Source organism: Capra hircus, chromosome 22 (assembly GCF_001704415.2).
Source record: "Capra hircus breed San Clemente chromosome 22, ASM170441v1, whole genome shotgun sequence".
Taxonomy (NCBI): Eukaryota; Metazoa; Chordata; class Mammalia; order Artiodactyla; family Bovidae; genus Capra; species Capra hircus.
This window is the reverse complement of record NC_030829.1, coordinates 50,292,592-50,299,283: the sequence shown is the minus strand read 5'-3', so window position 1 is coordinate 50,299,283 and position 6,692 is coordinate 50,292,592.

Below are 6,692 nucleotides of genomic sequence, written 5' to 3'. Positions count from 1 at the left end.
TTTGGCCAGCAGGATTGTGCTTGACAAGGGCAGGAAGTATGCCTGAGACTGAGGCTGTTCCCAAGACCAGCTGCGATGGGGTACCCATGCTGCCCATCTGGCTGGACTGAGTGATTGGGCTTCGTGTTTGGCATTTAGTCATGGAGGGAGGAACTTGTTAAATTTCGAGCTCCGTGGCTTTTATGGCTGGGCATACTCTTCAGGCAGGCCTGGCCCATATAAAATCAGGATGAACTGCACAGGAGGAGCTTTAAGGGCATGGACCTTCACCCCAGTTTCCTTGGGGGTACCTTGAAGAAGGTGAGCCTAGCTTTGCTAGGGAGATGTGGAGGCAAATGCAGAAAGCTCAAGCTTGGGCTTTTGGGGGCTAGGGCTTGGGAACCTCATAGACAGGGCCCAACTGACGTCCGCATCCAGGGTCAGCCAGGGGCAAGGGTGGGGAGACCAGCCCCACCTCCATAACTTTTGCAGAAGCTGGTGCTCTTAGCATCAGAGCAGCAGTCACAAGCAGCTTAATTAGACACTGCCAACAGCCAGCCTGGACAGCTCTTGCAGGTGAGGACGCACATCAGGAGATCTGAGAAAGCCGGTCACCAAAGGCCAAGCCAGTGCGAGCTGCTCCCCTGGGGAAGCTACAGCCAAGCACTGGCCGGAGTGCCAGGCCTTCGTCAGCCATCTTGAGCCTCAAACTAACTGCCCACATCAGGAAGGGTGCTTGATCCCAACCTACTTGGTGCTCTCAGCAAGACTCTCATGAAGACTGCTCTGGACCACTGCATCTGCTGTCTGCACTGCCATGGGCTCTCCTGTAAACATGAATTTAGCGTCCATCCTCTGATCAGCCCCTCAGAGAAGCTGGCAGCCCGCTTTCCCACTTTCAGTCTGTTCCACAGCTATTCCTGTCACCAGCATAACTCAGCCAGGTGACTGCTGCCCCCATCCTGGATCTGAAGCCATGGCCCAGTTTCTAAGCTTTCCTTGGATCTCATGTAAGACAGTATTTGGGAGATCCTCCTAATGATAAGTGACTCACCCCCTGAGAACCTAAGGCTTAAGCCCAAGGACCCAGGCATTCCCCACTGCTCGTCATGGGCTGCTCCAACCCCAAGCCCAGGAATGAGTGTGCCAGGTCCTGCCCTGCCCTACCGTGCCCACAGGTTTGCTGTTCGTCCCAACCATGGCCGATGGTGGTGCTATGAGAGCAGTGCAAAGTTCTCAATCAGTGAAACCCAAATTCTGAATTTGGAATGGTCTCCTCTGACCTAGAGGGATCCTCCAGGGTTCCCAAGTCCAGCCCGCCCTTTGCTGGGACAGCTGCTACACTGTGCAGGGCTTTGAGAGCTGTCCAGGAGCAGCTGTCATGGCCATGCATCAAAAGAGTTTCAAAGCCCAGATGAGCAGCCAGGCCTGAGCTAAGCTCCCCAGGCATGCACAGTCTGGCTGGAGGTCTCAAGGGCGCCTGGAGTCCAGCCATTGGGCACCCTGATTCCCAAAGGATGAAGCCCTCAGGGACAGGTGGGGATGGAGGAGGGTGCGGAATTGCCCTGGAGACTGGACCCTGGAGAAGGGCTGTGCTGCTGGTGGCCACCAGGTGGCAGCACCCCACCATTTATGGGTTGGCCTGGTTTGGGTGTCTTTGGTGGAAGTAGGTCTCATGAAGTCTTGGGGTGCTGGGCTTCTTGCAGGCCTCTCAGATTCAAGGAGACCTGGATAGATCTCGGCCTCGAAGATCTGTGTAAAGTGGAAGAGGCAACAAGTTTGGGGACCTGCAGGTTCTTGACAGGTCCCTTACCCCCAGGGATCACCTCAGGCTAGAAAAGGAAACTGTCGCCCAGTTGTGGGGCAAAGGGTCAGGCTGGCCCCATGCACAACAAGTGCTTCAGTCTCTTAGCAATTCTTCTCAACCCAGGTAAATAATTTCTATGGTCGATAAAATGCATTTCTCCCTCTCACACTCCCTTTACCCATCTGCATGATTACTGACACAGAAATACTCCCTTGGCAGGCTAGGGGAAGTTAGGGTTGAGCTTGCCCAGGGCTCTCAGGTGGAGGCAAGGGACGTCCACGTGCCCTCAGCCAGCCTCCCAAATGGTAGGAGGCCTGGGAAGCTTTCCAGCAGGAGGCACAGCCAGGGGCAGAGCCCTCACAGTATCTGATTAGTCTCTGAACCACTTTTAGTCTCTGAACCATTTTCATCCCATTTAAAGAGGAAACAGGCTCAAAGCAGAGAAGTTGCTGGAAGTTATCATCAGGTTGGCAAGTGCTGAGCCTAGATTCTGACCTAGGTACCCCTGCCCAACTAATATCCGGGCAGCTGAAGGGACTCAGTAGAAATGGGTCCTTAGCTGCAAGCGCAGGGTCAGTCTCTAGTTGGGACAGGATGACATGCTCCGACTGATGTGTTGGGCCTGGGGATGCCCCCCCTCAATGCCCTAGAGAGAGAAGACAGACAAGGAGAGGCAGGGAAAAAAAAGACAACTGCAGACAAAGCAAGGCCTAGAGGATGCTGGGAAAAGGAGCAGGGAAAGGTCTGCAGCGGCTGCAAGGGGCGGGAGGAGGCAAGATAACAAGGAGTGGGGGTGGCCAGGTCTGGGGGAGTTGCTTCCGCTCCACCCCCTGGCCGCCAAGGAGATAAGACAGCCAAGTAGCAGTGGGTGAATTCTGTGCGATGATGGGGGAGGCGAGGGGCAGCAGGCTGTGGAAAGAGGAGGGGCCAATGGTCTGGCCAGGACCCCTGCCGGCTTTCCTGCCAGAGTGAGCAGTGCCCTTCATCCCCCCAGAGCCTGGCCCACCCAGGCCTGGTTCCCGCTCCAGGCAGGCACCAGCACCCTGAGTCCAGCTGTTGGACAGGAGCTATTTGAGAATGATTCATGGATGCAATTAAGTGTCCCCACACTATCCCCTTGCTCAGGCGGGACGAGGGGGAAGGGGGTTAGAAGGCTAGAAGGCGATGCGGATATGGGAACCCTGGCTTGCTATACAAGGGTGAGGTAAAGCAGCGCAGCAGAGTGCCCCAGGTCATCCACTGCAGATCTCCAGCCTGGAGCAAGGGAGACTGGGCCCAAATACGGGGGGAGGAAGAGCGCTTCTCCTTTCTCCCCACATCCTAGCCTGGCTTGAAGGGTGGTCCTCTGCATGCACAAGCGTGCAAGTGTACGCATGCACACGCACGCACAGGTTTGGAAGCACAGGCATGCTTCTCCAGCGTGCTCGTGTGTTGGGGTAGCACACGAAGATACTAAACTCTACCCCACCCCAGGCCTCGCCCATGCCTAAGGCATGCAAGCTCACACACACCTGTTCCCAACCACCTGCACATGGGCAGGCCAGGTCCAGTCATGAGTTCTAACCCCTGCACGTGCTTGCAGCCTGCTCTGGCCCAAGGGGGCAGCAATCAGACTTGCACTACCCTTGAAGGAAGGAAACTTGGTCTGACAACCTGTTGGGAGCTGGGAAAGAAGTGGGAGGTCCCTATCTGCCATATGCGGAAGGGCTCAGACTGGCAGAACAGAGGCACACTGTGTGCGTGCGCATGCTCGGCGCACACGCACTGCAAGCAGGGACGCACGCACACACCGCTCTCCCGCAGTCTTTCAGGCGTCTCCTTCTGAGGTAGGTGGGTCTTGGGGTTTCCACTCTAAACAGGCTTTTGAGCTTAATGAACCCAGAGTCCTGGGTCTACTCAAGGGTTGGAATGCAGAGCTGCAGCGGGAGAGGAGGCTGTGGAAGGGGACACGATGCTCCTGAAATACTGGCTCAAAACTCAAAACCTTCCTGTTAGCCACAGCCACGCTTAGCGGGGAGAGGACGGAGCCACCTTCTCAGACAGGCTACAGACTGAGGCTCAGAGATGGGCTGCCGGCAAACCCTGGCTGATACGGTTCATCTACAGCTCTTGGAAGCACAAGGCTCCTGTCCCTGCCCCTGGCCATCTCCGCAGGTTGGTGTCCTATCCCACCCAATACTGGGTTCTGCAGTCCCCGCAGACACAGACATGGAGACCCTGGGCTAGTAGTGCCCAGAATCAGCTGGGCTCTGCCTTTCTCAGACTGGGATCTCCTAGGACTGGATGGCTTCTCCTCTAGGAGTGCGCACCCCAGCACTGGCTTGGCTGGGCCTCTCCTCTAAGTCTAGGAGCCCCAGCCTGAGCCCCGCAGGCTCTACCAGACTCAGATACACAACGTGAGCAGCAACCACACACCGCTGTCCTCCCCTCTCACAGATTTTTCTGGTTCTTATTAATGTAAATGAAATCTGCTCAGCGTCCTTAATGGAAAGCGTTCCTGGAATTTGTGCACACGTGGTGGTGGGGGGGTGGCGGGGGAGGCGGCACCCTGAGATTAACCCTTGTGTAGCCAGATAGAGAATCATGACTATATAGTGACCCCCCCACCCCCACCCCCCCACCGGGCCTCAGGCTGCGGTGGGGCTTGGTGGAACCAGGACACTCAACCCCTTCCAGAACTGTGTGCCTGCAGCATCAAAAGTGGCCGAGCACCATACATGCTCTGCCTTCTGCCCCGAGACCAGAAGTTCTGGTCCAGAAGTTTCTCAGAGCCTGAGAAAGGTGGCCTTGACAGAAATGGGGAGCCCTAGAAAGTCCTTGATCAGGGAGGGGCCCGGCCAAAGAGTGGAGGGGGAGGGGTGAGGAGGGGTGGCGGCTGCCAGCCGGCTGCCCTTCCTGTGTTCCCCTGGCTCTGTCCTGAGTCGGGAGGGAGGATCCAGGCAACAGACCCTGACTCTGAATCTCCCCACCCAGCCGGGAGAAGACCCTGCCTCTGTGGTGCCCCCCGCCCTCATCCTTCTTCTACCTACCTTACTTCTGTGATAGGACAATTATCTTCCTAACTTGGGGGTGGGTGGCAAAGAGGGAAGCTGGGGATCCCAGGGTAGGTGCCTAGAGAAATCAACTGTAGGGGTAGAGGGGCAGCGAATCCCTGGCCTGGAGCCCACAGCGAGCCCCGCCTGGCTCCCTCCCCCAAAATCTGGATGCTTGTTCTGGCATAGCCCTCAGCCTGCCGCCGCTGGGCCCCAGTAGAGCCGTGTTTTACTGCCTTTCGTGGCCCGGACAGGGATGTCTGCTTCATTGGCGGGGGCAGAGGAAGAGTCTAAGTTTCAATTTCTCCCAGGTGTGGCTCAGTCTGGAGGATGCCTTGGGGAGGCTGACTGAGGGGCCAGCACCTGGGGGGGAGGGCAGCGCAGATAGTGGGAGGGGCTCTTTAACGGGAGAAAGCCACAGAGGGGGTCTCTGAGAGGGAAAGGGGACTCTGGAGGGTGGGTTGGAGGGGCAGGGTACTCGGGGAGGGGGTTGACGGGAAAGGGGGTCTCCTCTCAGAGTGGGACTGGCTTCAGTGGGGGACAACAGACCGACAGTCTTCCCTCCCACCCACACCTGTCAGGCAGGCTGGGGGAGGGGGACTGACCCACTTAGCTGTCTCCCCTCCCAGGCTTCCCACTAATGAGCGCTCTGGGCTTTGGGAGGCAGCCTTCCCCCCCAAGGCTGTGCCTGAGGCTGTCCCTTCCCCCCAGTCCCTCATTATCTACTGGGGGTGCTCACTGGCTCAGGCTGCCCCCCTTATCTGCAGCTGTGCCTGCCTGTGGCAGTGAGGAGGTGGCTGTGGCCCCCAAAATGTACCCTCTCTGCCCCATCTCCCCTACTCCCCCAGGGCTGGGGAGACAAAGGCTCCCGCTCCCTGCTGTGCAGCTCAGCGCTGAGCAAAGGGCTTTGATTCCACCTGTGGGCCCCACCAGCATGCCAATGAGGGAGGCAGGGGGCCTCTGTGGCTCAAGGGAGAGCTGGAATTGAGGCGCTGGCAGGACCCCTGGGATGGGGAGTCTGCTCTGCTCATCAGAGGGGTTTCCAGCAGCTGTGGTCAGGAGTCCTGCTTGGTGGGAAAAGCAGGCCCATGATGGGTGATGGTGGGAGGGGGCTCCTGAATGCGTGGAGAGCGCAGCTCTGGAGGATGGAGAATTTGGAGTACCATTCAGGGTGGGGGGCATATCTGGGGGCTGATGTGTGGGGAGTGCTGCTCTCAATGATATTCTGTCTGTCAGAGGACAGTCCAGGGAGGAGGCTGCCATGTCTCTGGTACCCTTGGCTGCTTCTGAATCCTCCTCCCCCACATTCCTGGGGTGCATGGGGAGGTCTGGTTGCTGGAGCATACCCAAGTCCCCCCCAGGCTCCCTCTGACTCTGTCCCGCTGTCCATCTGTCCACCCCCCTCCCCGAGGAGCCCAAGGCCCAGGTGGCACTCTCCCCTCTCCCCTCACAGCACCCTCATTAGGAAAGGGCTTTGAGATCCTTCTAAAGCATCTGTCCCCACCCCCACACCCCAGCTCAGAGTCAGCTGCAGGCTCTAGCCCCTAGAGCTTGATAAATATTTATGACAAGATAAGTAGGATCTGTCAGGTCCTAGCCCAAACCTTTGTCCTGGGAGCTAGAGGGAGAGATAGGGTCAAAACCTCAGGACTTGAGTGTCTGGGGGCCAAGCTAGGTCTCTGGTTCTGGGTGGTGACAGGCTTCCTGGGCTCCATACACTAATGAGGTGGCGGGGTTGGGCTGGCCCTGAAGCTCTGGGTGCCTAAGGGAGCTTCCTCCAAGGTGCCATACTGACCAAGGTCATTCTCCCCAACCCCGGCAGGTCTTGTATGGGGGTGGGAGAAGGGTACAGGCCGGTACTTGGGTCCCATTTA